The sequence below is a fragment of the Cebidichthys violaceus genome, unplaced genomic scaffold (assembly GCF_023349555.1).
Source record: "Cebidichthys violaceus isolate CVI_PGR_0920_01 unplaced genomic scaffold, fCebVio1.0.p SCAF_1, whole genome shotgun sequence".
Lineage (NCBI taxonomy): Eukaryota > Metazoa > Chordata > Actinopteri > Perciformes > Stichaeidae > Cebidichthys > Cebidichthys violaceus.
The window spans coordinates 2,601,662-2,626,168 of record NW_027176262.1 but is presented as its reverse complement, the minus strand read 5'-3'; positions in this window follow the sequence as shown (position 1 = coordinate 2,626,168).

Genomic DNA, 24,507 nt, shown 5'->3' with positions numbered 1-24,507 from the left:
ACCCCAAAAAACTTCTCCTTAACTTACTTTTAGTTTGAATACATTGTTGCATTTTTCAAAGTTCAAGACCAAAAATGTGTTTTTTTTCAAATGATCAAAACTATTTGGCCTGGATTTGGTTAAAAGGCAATTTTCTCAAAACCACGTCAGCAGTTGCAAAGCAGTAAGTGAAGGCAAACAAGTCCAAAAGGAGAGCATACAGACATACAAAATAAAGTGTAGGTTCAGGTAACAAAGCTACTTGGTAAGGTTTAGGTAAGAAAAGATAAGGATGTTTGTACGTAACTTAAGTCAACGTTGACGTGGTCACGCGGTGTCTTGGGTGAAAGTTCGGTGTTTGAGCATCAATAAGAAGTCGTTTTAGGTCATTTTATTTGAGTTTGCAATACGTCACATATGATAAAAGAACTTTTACCAAGTGGACTGCTGTTTGTGTTTGTGTGAAACCAAAATTCAACATTGACATTTTTCCATTTATGTCTGTAATTTAAATAAAGGAACAAACATATTTATTGCAAGGCAAACCATGATGTTTTCAATAAAACCTAACCAAGTAGTTTTGCTGCCTTTTTAATCTTTTGTTTCAATTTACAACATTAATGTTTAAAACTGCAACAGAAATTACGTTTCCCTCATAACGTAGTTGAGAAAGCAGTTTAGATGTATGGGAACTTAATCTTGTCGAGCCAGCAGGCACAATACCAGCAGCCTGAAACTGAAGCAGCTTAATCGAATTCAGCATCATTAATTTAAATAATTTACCCCTGTGCTTTTCCTACTGCTTCAAAATCTGTGAAAAATGCTTCTGAAAAGCATTATTATACTCTATATTATATTGAGAATATAAATTATAATAATATTGGCCGGAGAGACGTGAAAGGAGAGAATCAAGAGTGCTCTGGGATGAGGAATGTGTACTGAGGGTAAACTCACACAGTGTGATTCAGTTTAGATCGAATCCATTATATTATACACTGAGGCCGTTACACATTTACAGCCTTATCATCAATTATGGATTACAATTTTCAAAAGCTCACATATCTTCCTCCGAGCTGCCTGTGTGTCCATGTTTGGTATATAGATTTGTGTCTCTATACTGTATGTGTCGGTGTGTGTATATTTTCCAAAGGCATTTCTGTGTGCACGTTTAATATATACATACAATTTTTCAGTAAACTTGCCATACGGCTTTTTAAAGAGGCACTAAACAGTTTTAGGCAAGTAGGATAGCTGTGTTATATGTGTATATGTATGTATGTATATATATATTAGGGCTGGGCAAGTTAACGCGTTATTATCACGTTAATGCATTAATTAATTAACACCGACAATTATGTTATCGCACATTAATGCAGTTTTTTTTTTAAAATGCAATACACACCGTTGATGACAGCAAATCAAACAAACAAACAAACGGGGGAGGAAGTCTTCATCAGACTACGTTGATGCAGCGTGTGGGAGAAGTATAGATAAACAAAAGCAAGACAAGCTAACAAATGCCACAGAAAAGTGAATAGATACAAACTGCAGGCCGATTAGTATTGTGGAAGGTGTCGGTCTGAAGAACGCTTAGGATCAACGAATGACAGCACGTATGAACTTCCCTTGAGACAACCATCACAAGAAGAACACATGAGTTGTATGAAAAGGAGAGGACTACAAAAGAGACAGCATTACAACTTGCACCAGCTGTTGCTCTCACTGGAGACTACTGGACATTGCTGGGTAACCGTCATCACCTCAGAGTTACGGTGCATTACATTGATGAACAGTGGGAGCTGCGTTCACATGCTCTGACTGTCATGAAAACAGAAGACAGACATTTTGATGAAACGTGCACGGAACATTTTATTCATGTTGCACAGCAGTGGAACGTATAAAGTCAGCACACTGAGCACAGATAATGAAGAAATAAAATAAAAGTGCGCAATACACTACTTTTGAATTCATTATTGAATTTTGCGCATAACAATTTTAATCGCAATTAATCGCCAAAAATTGTAATCGTTGCCCAGCACTAATATATATAGATGGAGTAACTATAATTATGGCAGCGTAATCCTTGTTAAGTTGGAGAAAGTTACAAAACATCCAACACTTAACATCATCAAACCTCTTGGGACAACCAAACAGTCGGAAGATATAATTGTGTGTTGTCTGTATATTGTGTCTTCTAATAATGCGACCAGTAGGAAACATGTACGTTGAGAAGGGAATAGGGCCCAGAATTGACCCCTGAGGTCCACCGCGAGAGTTTTGTAGAGGAGGAAGATTAAGTTATTGTGCTTTTGTTTACTTGCTTTTATTGTCTTTATCATCTGTTTCTGGTGCAATCCGTGAAGCAGTTTGCGTTGTCTTTGAGTACAAAATATGCTATATAAATAAATCTGTATTATCAGCATGCATCTTTACTTATGTGTCTTTAATTATGTTATATATACACACATACATAAGTGCATATCAGTGTGTATGTGCAGGCATTCTTTTGCTATCCACACAGTGATGGAAGGTAAGATAAAAGAATAAAGGGTTTTTCCCAGGAGGGTTCAGGTGAATCTTGTGCTCCAATGGACCGTGTAGACAGACCATGATACACACATACACTTCTGCTATCTATTGTTAACTGTCTTCTGTCTTTGTTTAGATTTTCAACTGCTGCAACTAAATCAAACCGTTGTACAGTGACTTATGAGCTGTACTGCTAGGAGACGATAACACTGACATCAAAAAGAACATTCATGTGTCACTGGTACATTTTTGGCTCCGGTGCATAATGTAACGCTTGCGTAACACAATGTTGAGTCATGGAATAAAATACTTCAAAAGATGGAGGGAAATGAGAACTTTTGCACAGCACCTAAGTCTGGCAATTCACATTAAATATGAATTTTAACAACAACAACAAAAAGGGTTCGAAGTAGCAGGGGCTACAGAAAGTTTTCTTTTGACACAGGAAGTGAAAGTGGAGGGAAATAGGAGACTGGTTGAGTAAAAGTTGCTCCATAACAAATAAATATGTGATTAACTACTTACTTAATAATTCCCAAAATGAACTTGTCTACATCCGTTTCAGTCATTTAAAACAACTTAACAAGCAGCAGCCTGAATATGAGCTCAACATTGGCCAACTGCGTATTGATTGAAACCACAATTCAATTTGTGTAAACCACTTCAGGATGCCAACACCACTGTGATGACAGATACGTATTATATTAGGAGTATACATACAAAACAGTTCAGCAAAATAAGAAACTACATTTAACAAAAGGTAAATGGCTTGTGCTTAAAAGAGCACCATTTACACAGGGTATCCTACAAAAGAATACTGGTCAATACTTTTGCCAGATTATTTTTCAAAACCTTTTTTGGTGTTACAGAGCCCGTGGGAACCACATGATTCCATCTATGCTGGAGAAAATAAATAATTCAGACCCTGATCAGGCAGTAGAGGCAGCAGCAGACTGACCATCTGGAAGCTTGTAGCTGCAGCAGAGCGACCACCAGCTCCAGCTCGTCTCGACTCATTCAGCAATACACATTGTTAGACTCTAGCACCAGAATCAGGGTTATTTTTATAATAATTTACATTTTGATGATTTTACAGAACAGAATGGGATGAAATATCAATATAACAATAAGCTAGCTTCATTCTGTTTGAATCAGTTTATAAATTTCTTCGAGCAATTAAAACAAAAATAACACTGAGGAAGTTGACAGGAGAGCGAGACGGTGCTTTTAAAGTGGTTTTGAAAAACTGTCAACACATTTTCAAAGGCCTGTCATGCTTGTAAAATATAATTTACACTGAATTTATCAGGGTCCACTGTGAGTGAGTGTCTTTAGAGGATTGGTTAACAATTTTTTAAAGTCTGTCTTCAAATGATAGTCAGGTGCCCATGAACAGTTACTGTTTGGTGCAAAATTTTAAAAGTACTGCTATATGAACAAAAGTGCAATAACATTTGGTTTGCAAACACTTTAAACAAATTCTTTACACAGTAACAGTTATATTTCTTTGCTATCTGTGCTTTATTTGAAACGTTCCACTGCTGTGCAACATGAATAAAATGTTCTGCGTACGTTTCATCAAAATGTCTGTCTTCTGTTTTCATGACAGTCAGAGCATGTGAACGCAGCTCCCACTGTTCGTCAATATAATGCACCGTAACTCCGAGGTGATGACGGTTACCCGGCGATGTCCGGTAGTCTCCGGTGAGAGCAACAGCTGGTGAACGTTGTAACGCCGTCTCTTTTGTAGTCCTCTCCTTTTCATACAACTTGTGTACTCTTCTTGTGACGGTGCATCTTGAGGGAGGCTCATAAGTGCCGTCATTCGTTGATCCTAAGAACGTTCCTCAGACCGACATCTTCCACAATACTAATCGTCCTGCAGTTTGTATCTATCCACTTCTCTGTGGCGTTTGTTAGCTTGTCTTTCTTTTGTTGATCTATACTTCTCCCACACGCTGCATCAACGTAGTCTGATGAAGACTTCCTCCACCGTTGCCAGTGAGCAACGGACTTTCAAAATAATAATAAAACTGCGTTAACGTGTGATAAAATAATTGTCGGCGTTAATGACTTAATGCATTAACGCGATAATAACTTAAAATATAACCCCAATCTAATCTACAGTTTATGTTTCTGTATTTTGTTCATGTCTGAACTTGTTTGTAAATGACAGAATCAGATCAATTACCTTCATGTATCAGATGCCGATTCATAAATTATGTGACCACCACCTGAAAATTCTGGCTTTATTTGGGACTTCAGCCTTGTGCTCACAGCAAACCTGCAGGAGATTATCAACACAAGTGCTCAGTTGGACACAGATTTACAAAAGAAAGACAAAAATGAGCGACAGACACTTTTACCCACGTCTTCACCCGAACATCAAAACCCATGAAACCTTTAAATGAGGTCGACATTATACTTTATGTCCCAAATGATCCATTAGAGATTTTTCCACGTCGGATTTAAGAAACCGTCCAACAGATCTAAAATAGCACAAATAGCACAAAGAAATCTCTGTGGTTCAAGAGCTCATCATTAAAAAAATTATTCACACTAATTATGTATGTCAAGCTCTTTTAAGAAAGTCTTGGCAGAGTGAGTAGACGTGTCCAGAGAGATGTGGTCACAAAGTATGGAGGTAATTTTTATCATTATGTAATTTCAATAATCTTTCAGGTGGTGTGCAAATAATACTTGAAATGAGCAGAGAGAGAGACGTTCTCAGCTTATACGAGTCACATCTTTGTTTATGGCTCCGGCAGAGATTGAATTGATAAATATGGAGTTTGGCAGTGTAACAAGCGGAGTCTGATAGTTTTCATGAATGAGTGCCACTGTCTTTCCAAGAACCTTGAAAATCAATTGCAGACTGCTCCGAGATACAACGATGAAAATGCTGTCCCTGTTTCCTGCTTTTATCATCATGTCTGCCTCCAGATCTGCTCATTAAATTTGTTCCTCTGTTGCTGTTAAATCGGTTTCTCTGTCACATCATCGTTCACGGGAGACCTCTGCGCTAACATTAACCATAGCTACTGCACAACTACACCAAACGCTAGCCGAATATCATACAGAACCCTAACACTCCACAACTTTAGCTTTTCTCACATATATGTTTTAGATCACATGCAAAAACAGAGAGAGAGAGAGAGCAGAAAATAAACCACAAGTCTATCCTAATATACTGTAGCTTCTTTTCTCATTTCCCCAGATTTTCTCCAAGTAACTGAATAATTTAAACATTTTCTTCTTATATATTTACAATTTAAGGTCATCATTATATCATTCAGGCAGCACATTGGACAAATCCACTATTCTTATTCAAGACATACATACTGTCCAGTTTCAGCAATAAAAAGACCAAATCTTAACTGGACACATAAATCTCATGAATCTTAGTACTATATTTAATATTTCATCGTCCTAAATGTTTCGTTTCATGCAGGCCTTTCTGATCTCTACCTCACTTCACACATTACTTCCTGTATTGGCATTGAACGTTGGCATCGGAGGTAAAAGGTGAGGCGTGGATTTGTCCAACATGGATATATAATTTTTTTGGCGACTGGGCTGAACAAGCTGAAAAAAAAATTGTAATAGTGTAAGCATTCCAAAAAATTCGAAACGATTTAGAAAATCAGCACTAGCTTTTAAAAGAAAAACAAATAAGAGCCCTAAAATGTAACCTGGTGAGTCGTTGTAATGTAGCTCTGTCAAAACATATTTTTGCACCCACAACATGATAAATACAAGAACACGCACACAAATAGTATAACACGATGCAGATAGCTGTCCATCAGCAGTGATATATGACATGCATTGCCAATTGGCCTCCGTCTTATTCTGCCAGCCATGCATAACAGCCTGAGGCAATAAACACACTCACAGGACACTGTTTTGACATTATGCATTCCCTAGCCCCTTACCCTCAACCTTCACCATCACAAATACATATCTGAGCCCAAGCCTTACCCAAAAACAATTCTAAACTTTAAAACCAAGTCTGAACCTTCAAACAGGCTTTTGAAGAAGTGAGGACTAAAATGTTATGGTCCTCACTTTGTTACAAGTACAAGCACACACACACACACACACACACACACACACACACACACTCAAATAAACACACAGAATATTTTTACTTCTTGTGAGGACATTCACTGACTTAATGCATTCCCTAGCCACTTACGCTAATCTTAACCATCACAACTAAATTCCTGACCCTAACCTAAACATAATTATAATCTAAACCCAGGCAGTAACCTCCGGTTCTGCTGAGTAAAACAATGCGGAAGTGTTTTAAAACTTGCATTCTCTCTAGTGTCCACCAGGGGGCGACTCCTCTGGTTGTATAGAAGTCTAGTCTAAAATGACTCTACTTCTCTCTTGATTTATTCCCTCAGTAAACATTGTAAACATGAGTTTATGGTCTCAATCTCTAGTTTACAGTCTTCTTCAATACAGCATGATGTTCATTTAGTACATTATGCTCCATTTAGAGTCAAACAGACCATGAAGTAGGGGATGATTTAGGGGCGGGGCTACACAGTGATTGACAGGTCGCTACTAGAGACGTATACAACGTCTTTACGTCACTCCTCCGCATTCCAATTATGGTAACTTCTGTTCATTGGTTGCGGAAAAAAACATGGCGACGTCCGTATTCCAAGATGGCGATGAGGAAATTGCTGACTCAAGGCCTCAAAACATCCGTCCACATGCGTGACGTCACGATGACTACGTCCACTTCTTATATAGAGTCTATACCTAACCCTTAAAACCAAGTCTGAAACCATCAGACAGGGCTTTGAAGGTCTGTCCCAAAGTGAGGACCGGCCAAAATTTTACAAAAATATCAAATAAATATCAGACTTGAACTCAAAATTGGTCCTCACAAATATAGCTGTACCCACACACATACACACACATTAAGCAACAGTGTCAGGTGGATATTTGCTATTTGATGTGTTTTGCTTTGATGGGACTGAGGTCAGACACCACTACAAACTCCACATCATGACTTCAGCTTTCATTCTGCGCCACAAACCGTATCGCCGAGGCTACATCTTCTGCCTGCGCTGGGAGACAGTGTCTGAGACGTTTCACCATGTTCTTCTATCCATCAAGGCTTTATTACTCCCATTAGTAATATGCAGCGATTCTCTGTACCCAGCTGTTGAGACAACTTTCTTTTCCACTAAATGTAAATGAGTTGTGTTTCCATCAGCTGGCCGGGTGCTGAATAAATCATCCTGCAAATCCCCCCGGGCCAGACGGCTACACTGTCACGGTTCACAAAGCGCTCTCTACCTTCCTGTCACCATGCTTTCCAAGGAAATGTACGATGACACCTCCGGAGAAGAGGAAGCCTATTTTAAATGCGCTGCGTATAATCCTGTGGTCTAACACGGGGGCAGTTTGAGATTATAAGCAAAGGCCCATGCAACCATGTCTTCTCACAGAGCAGCTCCTACACATCGTGTCGGACAGCTAGGGACATGATTTTGGAGTTAAGAATCTTCATCAGCAGGACCAGTCTCTGGTGTCCTCTGGCAGTCGTCGTGACGTCACCCGTTGGTTTGTGGACTGATGTTATGAAGACTCGAGTTTGCCGATTTTGCCGTCTCCATCTTGGATTACGACCGTCTTTGTGTTGTTGTTTTTTGCAACTTGTGAATGAAAGTGACCATATTTGGACTGAGGAGGAGTGACGTAGAGACGCCGTATGCGGTTCTGGTTCCGACCTGTCAATCACAGTAAGCCCCGCCCCTAAAGCATCCCCTGCTTTGTGGTCTGTTTGACTCTAAATGGAGCATAATGTACTAAATGAACATCATGCTGTATTGAAGAAGACTGTAAACTAGAGATTGAGACCATAAACTCATGTTTACAATGTTTACTGAGGGAATAAATCAAGAGAGAAGTAGAGTCATTTTAGACTAGACTTCTATACAACCAGAGGAGTCGCCCCCTGGTGGACACTAGAGAGAATGCAAGCCTTTTAACAGGCAAATATATCCCTTAATCCTTATTTAAACTCTGGTTCCTGTGATCGAAACCAGTGATTCCTCCAAAGATTCTTCGTCCCCAAAGAAAGTTCCTGCGGTCGGAAAGAGGCTCATGTCTGTTATCTTCTAACTAGTTGACTTCTGTTGACACATCGCTTGGTGTCTCGGTGCATCATCGCCTGCAACTGTGTATCGATGGCGTAGCATGAAAATGGCATCATGGAAAAATATTTATTTTTTTGGCTTCCAAAACAGGTATTTTTGCTTTCACCGTTTGCACCAGGATGTCCTCTCAGCAGCATTTCTGTTTGTTTAAGTACATCTACTTAATCAATTAAACACAACACACACACACACACACACACACACACACACACACACACAGACACACACAAGACTGGAACCAAGACTTCAGTCTGCTACTTAGTGCAGAAGAAGAATGTGTCTTGTCATTCTGAGCACCTGTTTGTGTGCAGCGTTGGCAAACAGCATGTTGAGCGTGCTTCCAGTAGACTGTGTGTGTGCGTGTGTGTGTGTGTGCGTGTGTGTGTGTGTGTGTGTGTGTGTGTGTGAATGCATCCGTCAGTGACCTTGAGTGTACGTGCTGAGTGGTCTCCGCTGGGATTAAAAACCTGGAGATGATTCAATTAGGAGAAATAAAGATCCTCTGATCTGTGTGTGTGTGTGTGTGTCTGTGTGTGTGTGTGTGTGTGTGTGTGTGTGTGTGTGTGTGTGTGTTCAGGTATGACCGCCTTGTGTAACATCTGAATTGTGCGCACGTCTTATTCCAGACACAAAAGCTTCATCTATCTGCGCTCATGTTCACAAGAAAGTCATTCACGCGCCGGGAGGGGAGCTGTTTGTTTTACCCATAAATCCTGGAATCGATGAGGTGCACACGCGCCGAAAGAAAACGCTGCTCATCGTGCGTCACACTACGCGGACACAAATTACCGTAATTAAAAGCGTTCACGGTGAGCAGATTCCGCTGTAATCTGGGTGAGTCAGGAGTGAGTAGTTTTAAATATATGAAAACACGCTCCATAAAATGTGGCCGCTCAAGTCATTTATGATTTTTATTTTTCTCTTCCACCCACCGTCTCAGTGCTCAGTCGGCGGAGGCGCCTCTTCTCGATTTTTTTTTTGTCTCGGGGCAAAGAGAGAATGAGGAAAGAGAAAGAAAGGAGCTGTTGGCACTTTCCCCTTTTCTTTTCTTTTTTGTTGAAACAAATGGGTTTCAGGGTGCCGGTGATGTGACTCTACAGGTCTGAAGATGCCCCAGGTGATGGGGAACAGATCCTGGCATAAGCTAAATGTCACCGTAACTCTGTTCTGCTCTGTCGGATGTTCAGCTCGTCTGCTGTCTTCTTAAAACTCCAGTGTTCAGGATTTAGGGCGATCTATTAGCAGAGATTGGAATATAATATTAACAAGCATGGTTTGGAACATCTGCCGTGTTTCTACATGAGCCCAGAACGGACAAACCAAACATTGTCCATTTTGTGTTTTTCACGTCGGTCTCCTCAGAGCTTTGCAGTTTCAGTTGGTCGCAATTTGCAACCGCACCACTAGATGGCACTAGATCCGACACGCTGGACTTTTACAGAGTCCAGCGAAAGCCAATGTCTTACAGTAGATCAATGGTCTTAATCAGGATGTACTGCGAGCATCAGCGCACTTGAGGCACCAAACAATGCATTTTTTAACCATTGTAGATCGCATCCCCACTCACAATGTTAACAATATATGCCAAAAAAAAGCAGAATTCCTCATATTTCATATCAAAAATCCTATCATCTTTTGTTCTGGTAAAACATGTGCTATCCTAAGCTAGTACCAACCAATGCTATCATGACATCCATCAATCAACCTGCATCTTTTAGGAACAAGAGAGGTGCTACACTCTAAGCCCGCCCACTTTTTAGCGGTCCAATCAAATGCATAATACGTGATTTAAATCCCTCTTGTGACTCAGTTATTCTGTTTCAGAGTACAGAAGCCACGGATGCTCTAAGGTACTTTAAATATGAAATGTTTTTACAGGATGAAGGAACATTTATGTATCTTTCTAATGTGCCTGCATACGTTTCTGTTTTGTTCTGTATTACTGTCTCCACAAAGTCTGGAAATATATGTTGAAAATAAAGTTTTCAGACCAAAGCATGTGGGTTTTTTAATGCCGCTTGGGGGCAAGGCAGCAACAAGCTATAAACATAACATATTAGCACATTATAAAGTTGTTACCTACCCGGGCCCCCTCTGAATATTTCAATCATCAGAAAAAGCCCGGGAGGTAAACTTTTATAAACTGAGACTGGTCTAAATTACTCTAACCTCAAAGACCATGATGGAAATAAGTGACGCAGAGTGAGACTCCATTCTGTTAACTTCTCCAGGGCTCCAGCTGACTGCGGCCGAACTCCTTTTAAATCACACCAGATGCCGGCACAACACGCCGCCTTCGGCTGGCGGCGCCGTCAGCTCCGTGCACCGTTTTTTTTTTATAAGAGAACACTTTTTAAAAATAAAAGATTTCTCCAAATGTGTGGAGATCTCATAGAGGCTGCTTACTGAGCCCACACCAAACACAGGAGCAGGCGTCCCGTTTGTGCCGGTAGCCGGCAAGCGGGTCGGTAGGATGGTGGCTGACCCGCCTCCCCCCGGTTATTGCCTCTTCAGAAACGCCCCCATCAGCACCAGGACCACAAGACACCTGAACAGTTAAAAATCCCGTGACAGATACCGACGCTCAGTCAGTGAGCGTCTGTACTTATCTAACACCAATGTAGAGGAGCGGATGCAAGGCGCGCCGTACCAAAAGGAAACCATTGGTTTTGTAGGCGACGGGTTTCTAGTGAGGCAGCCTCAAGTGGGAGGTTGTGGGCAGGAAAGCAAACACAGGACTTTCACCCAGGAGAAAGAAACAAATATATATATATATATATATATATATATATATATATATATATATATATATATATATATATATGTAGATGTCCTGTTTTTTTTTTTTTGGTAATTCAAAACTGCAAACATACAACGAAGCCGAAGCAGATACAACAGTTTACAGCAATGTCAAGATTATTATTTCGATCGCTCCCGTCCTTCAGTCCATGACGAAGACCTTGACTGAAGGAGGAATGAAACCAGTGAAGTGATTTTGATATTTATCACATTTTAACATTTTAAGTGCCATTTTTTTTTTTTGCTGTGACGACGTCATCCTTCTTCTGTTTGGTAGCAAGGACTTATTGGAGTGTTGTTCCTCTCAGTGCCAGACTGTGGACACTCTGTCTGGATGCAGTCAGGATCCGTCTGGATCTCTTGCACTGAAGAGACGCTCTGCTTATTTGCTTTGGCAATGTAATGTGGATTAGACTGCCTGGTTTCTGTTGGACCAATAGTTTGCCGGGTCTTTTTCTGTTGATTGGTTGTAGGCGTTCAGGGTGCTCCTGCGAAGTTGTTAGCGCACTGAAAACAAGCCGCCCCAGTCTGCTAGAGGGCCTTACCATTCCTGTTTCACCATCGGCGTCCCATCAACAGAAAAACCTGCAAATTGCTCAACATTGCAACCCAATCGGAGTTTTGCTCCAGTGAGTGTACAATCAAGGGAAATGATTATCCAGCACAAATTGAACCACACAGATCGACATAAATGTTGTTTGAAGCTCTTTAGAGAGCAACGTGGAATGAAGACAATCTCAATCAAGCCCTAATTTCTGAAGCTCCACCCACCAAATGAAGTGGATTAACTTCATTAAAGTACTTTCGTTTGAACACAATTTGGGAAAAACAAATCGGGCGCTTCGACGTTCTCTCAGGCCATCAAAGAGGAAGTGAGATTCAAGAGATCAATATGAAATACTGGGAGAAATCCAACCTCCCATCGGCCCTCCACCGCTTCACCCTCACGCCCTCCCCTCCTCCCGTCTCAGCAAGTCTGATGCCGTCCCTCGAGTGGTGAACTCTGAAAGAGAAATCCATCACACGCCCTGGGCAGCGTTGGCCGCTGATACTCTTGGTGTTTATTCGGCGGCGGACAACTCTATTAGTCTCGTGGAAACGTCGGACTGATTTATGCTTGAGAAGAAAGAAAAAGAAAAACCCCCGAAGACCCGCAGCTCTTTTGCAGACTCGGTTTCTGTCTCGGCTAATTGTTTCACACTTAGACGTCGACTAGTTTAATGGAATGTGTCCACAGAGCCCCGCGAGTGGAGATAAGTTAATGTAGCAGTTTTACAGTAGAGTTGAGGAAGCTTCCTCTGAGCGTTCAACACCAGAGCAACGCATCCCCGATATGAACCTGGACTCACTAGGCAGGACGAAGACATCGTCCCACATCACGGGCTGCCTGTTAGTAGCTGTACGTTCACATTAAATACATTAAAACCACAAAAGTTGAACTTCTCAAGCACTACTTTACTCATAGTCTGAAAGATGCATTTGTAAAACAAAATTATGAAGACAGGAAGCGGGAAAATGTCACTACTAATTAACTGTCTCATGGTAACACTGTGACGGATCTTGTAATACATTTATATTAGTGCTGGGCAACGATTAACATTTTTAATCGCGATTAATCACATTGTTATGCGCAAAATTCAATAATGAATTAAAAAGTAGTGTATTGCGTACCTTTATTTTAAAAGTACTGCTATATGAACAAAAGTGCAATAACATTTGGTTTACACTTTAAACAGATCAGGTGCTTTTTAACAGCAGTATTCTTTACACAGTACCAGTTATATTTGTTCCGCGCACGTTTCATCAAAATGTGTGTCTTCTGTTTTCATGACAGTCAGAGCATGTGAACGCAGCTCCCACTGTTCATCAATATAATGTATGTATATATACATACAATACTACGTCACTAGTTTTGACCGTTTTGTAGTCAGACGGATGTATTTAATATTCAGTGTCCGCCACGAAAAAAGGATCCTAATTGACTTTCCATTGGTATTGTTTTTGTGCCACATAAAAAAAAAGACAATTTGTGTCCCTGAACAGGAAAACAATAGAGTGCATTTGTGTCTATTTCACAACCTGCCATGATACTGACCGTTATATATAACCCACAGTTAAAGAGTCCACATCCTACAGGGGCCGACAAGCGGCGAACAAATGCAAAAGCTCAAAGTGAGCAACGACGGATGTCGACAATGAAACCGGACGACCGTTTACTGCGGCGGCCTGCTAGGCTCGTTCCAGGTGAACCGGTCCTCGGCTGGGAGGTGGATGAGATCAAGCGGCAGCAGATGGAGGCTGTGATAAAAAATAAAAAAACAGTTTCCCAGCAGCTTTAAAAGAATACACCATCTGTAGGCTGCCTGCAGCTTGCATACGTTCCCATTTATTTACATGTTTGTTTAATTATATATATGCGGAACAAGTCTAGAAGTCCGTCTTCAATAATAGTTGTGACTTTTAAATTTGTTCGACTCTTCTCGGCCTCTAGACAGAAATGGATTAACCGTTTAAGATCGTTACCATCAGTCACCTCTCAAAGGGCCCTGAGATAACATGATCCAGACTCCAAGACGACAGAGAGAGAGACCTCAAATCCACAGCTGACACATTTAGTTCATCGTCGATTGACAGAAAACCAATCGGCTACTTTTCTGTTAATCAGTCGTTTTTTGCCGTTCCTCAAGAAAGAAAATGTCAAATATTCTCTTCTAGTAAGCCGTGAAGTTTAGGGACGTGCTGCAATAAACCTTTTGAGAACAAATGCAGCAACAACGACTCTCATACTGATTAAAGAAGACAACATGTTCATGGTTAAAGCTTAACATGCCGGCAATTTTCTTTTCTTTTTGCAGTCATGGACGAAGCATCCTTTAGTGATATTTTCTTTAATCCACTGCCTCTGAGTTCATAAAAAATGACACGTACAGTATGTACAGTATGTCAATCCACAACGTACAGGGAACTAACAGAGGAGCCTGACAAAGTGTAACTTCACAACTCCACAACACCGTCACACCGCGACACAACTCTGGATCCAACAAGTGACTGAAAGAGAAAGTAAAGAGAACTCGAACTCCGAGCAGGTCTGTAGATGAGGCCAACTCAACGTGCAAACGTGTAATTGAAAAGGTTCCTGTGGAATCCCGGACGGATGATTTCTGGCTGTGCAGCTTCAGTGTTCATAACTCAGGGTTAACCCTGGGAGGCTGCTGGTTTCTCTGAGCCCCCTGGTGAGATGATCTGTCCCTTAATGCGGACGCTCAATGTGCAAAGTGTCACTAAGCACCAGGACCTGTGGAGCGTTCATGCTCTCCGCTGCAGGGCCAGCGCTTTGCCTTTGATTCTACTTAATGAAATCAAGGCAACTCGCTGCCTCTGGCCCAGTTCAGCATTGTACAGAGTGTGTGTGTGTGTGTGTGTGTGTGTGTGTGTGTGTGTGTGTGTGTGTGTGTGTGTGTGTGTGTGTGTGTGTGTGTGTGTGTGTGTGGAGGCATGACCGAAGATGCCAGCTTCACGAATTAGAGTGGAGTGCCATTTCCTGAAAGAGTTAGGCACATGATCACTCGGCCAATTTAAACGCAGATAGTGTGTGTGTGTGTGTGTGTGTGTGTGTGTGTGTGTGTGTGTGTGTGTGTGTGTGTGTGTGTTTGTGTGTGTGCGGCTCGTGTGCAGAATCCCCATATCTATCTTGTGACCAACAGAAGCGTCGTTGGCCGCGCGCCAACAACAAACACTGGGACGTATGGTTGCGTGCGCGCGCGCGCGTGTGTGTGTGTGTGTGTGTGTGTGAGGGAATGGTGGAGGTGAGGAAGTTGACTAAGAGGCGACATAAAGGTTGGATGATGCTGGATGACAGACACACACACACACACACACACACACACACACACACACACACACACACACACACACACACAACACGCTATATACAGTATAGTCGGGCATGCGGACGCGCAGTGCGCAGCCTACCCACCATCCTGCCCGGGGCGCCTGGGTTTCCCATTCGGTTCAGCAGGCGTCCTGACGCGGCGGTGAGCGGCCAGTCACCTGCAGCTCTCCATCTCTCACCCTCAGAGCGCTGAGGGCCCAGCGGGGGGGGGGGCAGCAGGTCAGAATCCCGCAAGTTGAAAGACAAAGTTTGATTCGAGGCAACAGTTTATCCTCCACAAGAAGTCGAGTGCTGCTGCTGCTGCTGCTGCTGCAAAGATGTGCGATCCGGTCCGGGTCCGGTTGTTTCAGGCGACCACCGGTGTCAGGCGGGCTACAGATCCGATTGGTTGCAACAGCTTCAACTTCCAAGACGCATTTATTATCCTAAGAAAAACCAAAGAACCACACACACACACACACACACACACACACACACACACACACACACACACACACACACACACACCCTCTCTATAATCCTATCAACAAGAAACGGCGCACCGTGACTGCGCGTGACCAGTGTGCGCATCTGTCTGTCCACTGCTGGTTGTGATGAACAAGTGGACCAACGGACAGAGGCGAGAGACGCTCCTCTCTGACATTCAACAGCCGGTGCTCAGCATCCTCGGCTCCGGTGTTGCAATGCGGTTGCTGCCGCGGAGTGTTAGAAAAAAACAAAAACACCAACAGGCGCTCGATTCCCGCCTCGTCGCTGGTCCCAGATGTGCGTCCAGCGGCTGGTGCGGACTGGACACAGTGGGATGCGGTTGGGGGGGGGGGGGGGGGCTGTGAGGTGGAGTGCGCACTGCTGGAGAGGTGGAAGGGGGGGGGGGGGGGGGGGGGGGAGGCGACGCAGGGAGCTGGATGTGAGTGTGTGTGAGAGAGAGAGGAGGCTACTACCTGTGGGAGGCTTTTGGTGGATCCAGCGTGGATGCCGACACGCGCGCTCACAACGCGCGCAGGTGTGAGGAGCATCTGTCTCCGCGAGTAAATCCAAGAAAGAACTGAATTGATATCTATGTTAGTCATTAAGTTCTGTTTAATTGCAGCCGGATGGAAGACTTTTTTTTTTTTTTTAAATCCAGCAAGCGGAACACCTGACATTTAAGAACAAACAATTAACGTGAAGTCCTGGTTCCGTTTAGGCTGCATCAATCCACCCTTTATGCGTTTTAACCAACAGCTTTATTAATGATTAATCATAAATTCACTGGTGTTTCATGTATCAGATTTGATTTGATTTGAGATATGGTGCTTAGAAAAAGCCCCCCCACCCATCCTTTCCCTCCAGGCAGCAATCACAACCAACCATGACTCTCTGTGAATGGCTCTGTAGTCTGTATCAGCTCATCACATCGGGCCACTTGAGGTTTTCTATTCGTTGCACTGAGCGATCATGAGTGAGCAGCCTTGCTTCTTCTTCTTCTTTTTACAAGAACTACACTCCAGGCCGTTGCTCTTGTTGCTTGTTTCTTTGGCTTCCATTGTCTTGCTGGAAAACAAATCTTCTCCACCAAGTGTCAGATTTGTGTGCAGACTGCATCAAGGGCTTCCCCTCCAGGATTCCTCTGTTGTTGTTGTTGGTTTTTTTTGCATCATCCCTCAGAGAACCCCTTTAAGGGTGTAAAAACAGAGAGTAGAACTGGAGCCATGTGGGGTGGGAGGCCAGACCTCCAGTGATGTGTTACAACACCACATAGCCTCCGTGTGAGCACCATTGGTTTGTTGACTGACGTTATGAAGCCTTGAGTTTGGCGATTTCGCCGTCGCCATCTTGGATTACGACCATCGGCGTGTTGTTGTTTTTTTTTACAACCGATGAACAGGAAGTGACCATATCTGGACTGAGGAGGAGTGACGTAGAGACGCCGTATACGTCTAGAGAAGATACCTGTCAATCACCGTGTAGCTCCGCCCCTAAATCATCCCCTGCTTTATGGTCTGTTTGACTCTAAACGGAGCATAATGTACTAAATGAACATCATGCTGTATTGAAGAAGACTGTAAACTAGAGATTGAGACCATAAACTCATGTTTACAATGTTTACTGAGGGAATAAATCAAGAGAGAAGTAGAGTCATTTTAGACTAGACTTCTATACAACCAGAGGAGTCGCTCCCTGGTGGACACTAGAGAGAATGCAGCTTTAACACACTTCAGGTTGCCGGCTGGTATGTAGTCATCACATCCATTTCCCCCACATTCTCCTTTTTAAATGAGTCCCCTGGAAACATTCTAGATACAAAGATATGAAGCAGACGTCCTCTGATTCTTCCTTTTATGGCCCAAATGTTCCCTTTTACTTGATTGCATTCATTATTCAAAAATCATAAAAGCGGCGTTCATTTGTGATGATTAGATGAAGCGTCATGAACGTTTGTTTGGCACAGAGATTATTTCCTGCAATAATCCAAAATCCTATTGAAACGGGACTTAGTGTGAACCTCTGACAAATAACGTGAAGCTGAGGCCCCTAATTGTCTCCTCGCACTGTGACACCAGATGCAATCAGAGAGCGCCACGGAATCAATAAAGAAACCGGCGACACATCTGTACCGCAATCTCGCTCCATTAGCGCACGTATCAGCCGGGTTAAAACAGTCAAAGAAACGCCGTGTTGGTAAGAAAAAATATTCATCAGGGCACGTTGGGAATCTGGAATCCACGAGCACTTAATTAGAGGCTGAATATCTGGAGGCTGACAGGTTCACACAAATGAACGGGAAGCTTCCCCCCCGTCGAGCTTCTCTCCGCTGCTCGGGTCTCGTTTAAATCACCCCGAGTGTGTTTTGAGGATCTCTTTTGTCTTTGACTCTTCCTGCAGCCTGTTGTCTCCACAGTTCGGCCTATTTACGTCTTCATCTGGGGCTTCGATGAGCTGATTATTGTACCCTTTCGCTGTAACCGATGCATGTCAAACCACAAACAATTTACATCCTAATACCGGCGCCCCAAAATCAGCTCTCCAACCACCTGCTTTTAGACTGTGACTGCATCCATGCAACCCTTGCGTTGATGACATGTATGGAAAGAGATTTGTAGCCGCCGGAGCGACGACCGAATTCTCTCCGTCTGCACGGTTTGATAAGCACAGTGGAAGTGACAGAAGCCCCCTCCACAATGATGGAGTGCAACACTTCTGGACTCTCTTTTTTTGATGGGATTTGAACAACTTGAATTGAAGGCACTACACGAATGTGTGGCGAGCGAACGCTCATCCCTCTCGGCTCCTCTCGGGGTAACGTGCTGCAGGATAGTGAGGATGATGCAACGACACTCAAGCTAAGCTCGCTGTGTGTTTAACTGTGCTATTGCTGCTCGTTGTGCTCCGGGAGGTCTGTTCATCTGCTGACTTAATGAGCTTGCGGGTCTTGATGGAGTCTGTAATGCAAGAGCTGCTTACTGTAGGAGTCAAGGATCATTTACTGTCTTTGTGCAGCACAGGGACACGCACAACGGAATTCAGTTGTAACACAACAAACACACGGCTTCAACATTGAAAATTCAACATTGTCCATCGACTCTGACTGCGTTTGAGCTCCAAGCGTCATGATGTGAACTCAAGAGTCCACCTCCTCTGGTCCGCCAGAGTCCTTGACCTCTGTCCTGATGTCCAGCCCGTCAAGTGCAGCTTGATCCTGGACCACGATGGATCCAGGTCTTTGTCTTAGTTTAACCAAAAACCACAAGAGAAGGAAGGGTCATTACGTCACCGTGCAGCATTCTGAATTGGTGTGAAAACGTTCAGTTCAGGCTGTTAATATTGTTTAATATCATTCAGAAGGGCTAATGTTCTAAAGCTCTTTCAGTAACACTTCCTATTATGGTCAGGAGGTGGCGATAATTGCCAAATTGAATATATCTTAATAGATCTGAACCTTAATCAAGGACCCATATTATTACGGGTGGCAGAGGAAACATATTGGGAGGTTGCACCACCGCTCATAAACATCCTTCTTCTTCAATAAAGGGAAATGTGACAGTAAAAGTAAAAGATTCTGCTGTGAAACTACAGCAGTTCATGTTAGTTGGTTCAGACGAACATGATGTATCTTTCTCACAAGGTGACTCCAGGTGTGTTCGTCTCCCACCAGCAGGTTATGGCGGAATTTGCACTTCAGTCGGTCACTAGTTCTGCTTCCTGCACATAGACAGATGGGGAAGAGATCGTGCGTCTGCTCTTGTTTTTTCTTGTTGCCTTTGTGTGTTTTCCCGCCTCTTGGGCTCGTCTGCCCCGCCCTCATTAGTTTCACCTGTCTCTCGTTAGCCCTGTGATCACCTGTGCTGCTGCTCACCTGTTCCCACCTCCCCATTACTCAATGTCTGCGTCTGCTGTGTTTGGGTCCACGCATGGGAACACAGTGTGACAACATAATATGACTTTTACGTGTACAAAATCACTTAATGCAACATGACGTGACATCAAAATACAACAGCATAGCATGACTTTCTCAGGACATAATATTAAAATCGTCGATGCTCCATCAAAACACCGATTAGAGATTGAGATGAAAGCCTTCAGAGATAAACTTCAGCTACATTTTTCTTGCTCTTTTGAATAAAAAGGGGAAGTCTGTTGGGTTCTTTAAGCACGGAAAGAGGGACGTTTGTTGACTTGAAACCATCCACATGCACCATGTTAATACACAGGTGTATGCGGGAAGGTTCAAACTGAATTCAGCCGTTTGTCATTTAAAATGAGCTGCACCTGAGGGGGCTTTGCTGGGATCACAATGAGAATTTGGAACCTTGGATCAATTTGGTTCTTCTGTTTTACTGTGAATCTCGTCGTATATATGTTCATCGTTTGTGTAGCTGCTACCTCGGCCACGTCTGTCATGTTAAAGCGATTTTTGAATTGTCAAATAAAATAGACAAATAAGGGATTCACAAGAGAGGTGACCTGTAGCGTCAGTCGGAAAGACTTCAAAAAGAAATAAAGATTCTCGAAACGTGAACTACTTTCATCTGAGATTGTCGAGATTGCAGATAAACCTGGACTGGCGCCTCCTGACAGGCCGGCTGATGTAACCGCAGGAACATCATCAGGACGTGACACGCATTCATCTCAGCCGGCCTCCATCTGAGAGGAGAATCTCGCAACCGACTCTGTGTGAGCGGAAAGTCTGAGGTCTGCTTCGAGGCTTAAGTGTCCCGAAGTCAGATACTACGGCTTTCTGTGTTTCCCTCGATATTTCACATCAGCCTTGTATTCTGCATGAACTCAAGGTTCAGGCAACAAACTTGGTTATGATCAGAAAAACACATGAGACCATAAAGTCATGTTTACAATGTTTACTGAGGGAATAAATCCAGAGAGAAGTAGAGTCATTTTAGACTAGACGTCTATAACCGGAGGTTGCTGTCCGGTTGGGACTAACTGGCTAAATATCCTCAGTGGTGACTGGAACGCTACGATGTGTTCTTGACGTGCACGGTTTGGTTATTTTTTGGGGGGTTGCTTGATTCCTCCGTGAAGCTGTAGTTCTAGTGTTTCGTCCGTGTTGCTACTTGTGCAATTTTGAGAATCTTAAGTTATCGTTTTGTTGCCGTTTAACTGTCAGTTTTTTTGCGGTAAGAACCGTTTTGCATCTCCAGCAGTCCAAACACACTGAGACTACCGCCTGTGTCTGCTTATGACCCATCAACATGTTAACTGTCCCATTGTGACGTAGCATGCTAATATCCACAGAAATATAAACTAAGAAACCCAAAAAAAACACCCATTTTGACTCCAACAGACAACATTTTTTGAGCGTATTTGTCTCATAATAAATGTTTTTGTTTTAATACTATTGTTTGGAGTTCAAAGCAGGAGTAACATTAACTGCATTTCATCCAGAATCCACTTCTTCAACAGCATACATTTTTAGCAGTTTTTTCCCCCCCATTAATATACATCATATTCTATCATCCACTATCAGAAAACAGTTTTGTACTGTAAATAAAACACCTTGTAAAGAGCACAAATTGGTCGCGTACAGTGAAGCGTTACTGCTGCTTGGAGCTGATAAAGTGCAAAGTTTCCTTTTATCTTTGATTGTATTTTACTCTTTTTTTAAATCCCATTGTTTTATGATTGTTTTATGTTTCATCTTCATGTCCGTTCATGTTTTATTTGAAGCACTTTGAATTGCCTCATTGTCAAAAAGGTTTCTTTGCAAAATGAACTTGCCTTTGTGGGCATTGCAAACTTTCTATCGCTCTAACCTCGTGAGATCCCAGATGTCACAGAAGATCTGCCAACGCTGTACAGATGATAGAAGTGTGGAAGTGACCCAGAGGTTTGAACTTGGTCGCTATAAAACTCAAGTAGTTTTACAAAGGGAGAGTCAAGAAGAAAACTTTTGTCCTCTGTAATACGAAGTGTTTCACCTCGGTTTTATTGTATAATATTTGGCCACGTGAAGCATCAAGTGCTTTACTTTCATCTGAAACCCCAGAGGGCGGTTTGTTGCTGCAGGCACAGTCTGAACAAAGACGTGAATTTCCAAGAAAATTACTGTCAGAATCCTTTTGATATGATATAAAAAAACGGGCTTTGTGCAACGTTTTTTTTCTCAAAAGTCTCCCCGATGCACCGGAATCTTATTGTAAATACATGAGCAGCTTGAAGGTTAGACAACTGGCAAGGCTGATAAAAAAAAAAATTAAAAAAAATCTGCTCAGAGTGTTGTTTTTTTCCCTGAGCAATTGCGGCTGAAATGCCCTCGAGCAAGGCATCTACCCCTGCAAATGTGCCGGCGGAGAGCGAAAAAGTGAGTTTGAAAAGCTTCATTGTGATTGTAAAAGCTGCGGCGATGGCACAAGCCTAAAGAAGCGTTTTATGACGCTATATACATATAGGACCCATGTGTACAAGTGGGTCGTTTAAACGCTGTGAAGTCCTCATTTTAATGCTGTGATTTAAGATGTCAGTTCAGCTGTTCACAGCAGAGGGCAGCAGTGATAACATGTTGACGAGCCTCTCTCTCCGTCTCCGGTCTGGAGTTTACAGGTTGTTGTTTCCAGGACTCAAAGCCGGTACTTTGTGGCCCAAATGGTGAAACCAGTGACTCCTGTAGCTCATGTATTGACCTGGTATGCTGAACCATGAACACGTTACAATTCTGAAACATACTTTTTAAATTCACTGTAGACGCATCATTCAAAACAATACAACATTATCTATCACAATAGATAGTTTCAGAGGGTTTTTTTTTACAAACAAAAACACACAGTACAGTAATTAATATGTCACTATAAACTCACAGATACAAAAATAATTACAATAAAATGACATTGAAATACAAACACCTTTTGTAAAAGTCTGTTTCTTTCATTATTTGTATTTATTGATATATTTTATTTCCATTTATTTAATTCTGTTTTACTTTATCTTATATTTAATTAAATATATTTGTGGTATATATATATATATATATATATATATATATATATATTATTTCTTTCTTTTTTAATTATTATTATTATAAATATACTTTTTGTGTACGTATAAATGTGTGTATTGATGTATATATGCATGTATGTGAAGATATAAAATAATATATATATATATATATATATATATATATTTAGTACTTGCTCAATTATTATACATTTTATTATATCTAGTATTTGTATCATGTGCTTTGTTTTTTGAGGCCACATGTCAGGGACTGTTCTATTTGTAAATAAATAAAATAATAAAATAAAGTATTTTATTGTATAGGTGGATTCACTTTAAGTGTGTAAAGGAAATGAAAGGAAACTGTATGTGAAGAGGTTAAAAAAATTCTTCTCACTAAAACAGCGGAGTTGATATATTACTCCTGAGCATTAAATAATATTGAATAAAACTGGAACAATTGCCAAAAAAGATCCAAAGAAACAGATTACAATTTAGTGTTTAGAGTGTGTGTGTTGTGTGTGTGTGTGTGTGTGTGTGTGTGTGTGTGTGTGTGTGTGTTTGTGTGTGTTTGTGTGTGTGTGTGTGTGTGTGTGTGTGAGACAGATGAGGCCCTCTGATGACTGTAACACCTGTTTTCACACTATACCTCTACTGTCAATACATAACAAATGTGGCCGCGTGTGTGTGTGTGTGTGTGTGTGTGTGTGTGTGTGTGTGTGTGTGTGTGTGTGTGTGTGTGTGTGTGATGGATCAGTGTGTGTGATGTTGCGTTCCCCTCACTATCTCTCAAACTCTGCTGACTTTTGTTTTTGTTGACGTGTGCTACTGTCAGTGCTTTTAAAAATAAGACTCACTCTTTTCTGTCTCTCTCTTACACACACACACACACACACACACACACACACACACACACACACACACACACACACACACACACTACCCTTGTTCTATCTTTGTGAGGACACTCATTGACATCATGCATTCCTTAACCCCTTACCCTTAACCTTAACGATCAAAACTAAATGCCTGACCCCAAACCCTGACCCTTACTTAAACCTAACTCTACCCTGAACCTTAAAACCAAGTCTCAACCGCTCAAACGGGCCTTTGAAGGTCTGGCCCAAAGTGAGGCCCATCCAAAATGTCCTCATTTCCCCAAAATGTCCTCATTTCCCCAAAATGTCCTAAAACTCTACAGTTGGTCCTCCCAAAGATAGCTGTATAAGCATACACACACACACACGCTCACTTTCGAGGATCATAACATTGACTGACATTAATTTCCTTACCCTAAACATAACTGCTACTATAACCATAACATTAACCAAACCTTACCCTAAAATGTATTTTTTATATTATGGGGACCTACTTTTTGTCCCCATAAGGAGGGTGCGTCCCCACAATGTGGCTGTGTAAACAGAACTATGTCCCCACAAGGCGGTAAAACAGGTCCACACACACACTTTATTCCTGTCTAAGATGAAGCTTTAAAAACAATACGTTTGGTAACACGCTTTTGCTTTATATAAAAACATAGATGCCTCTCTCGTGTTTGGCAGCAGCCGGTTAGCTTAGCTTAGCATAAAGACTGGAAACAGGGGGAAAATGATGTGTTATCTTTGGAGAGGATTGAAAGACGTGGCGATAGAAAGCATGTGCTGATGGAGAGCTCAGGCTGTTACACGTGTCATGCCTCCT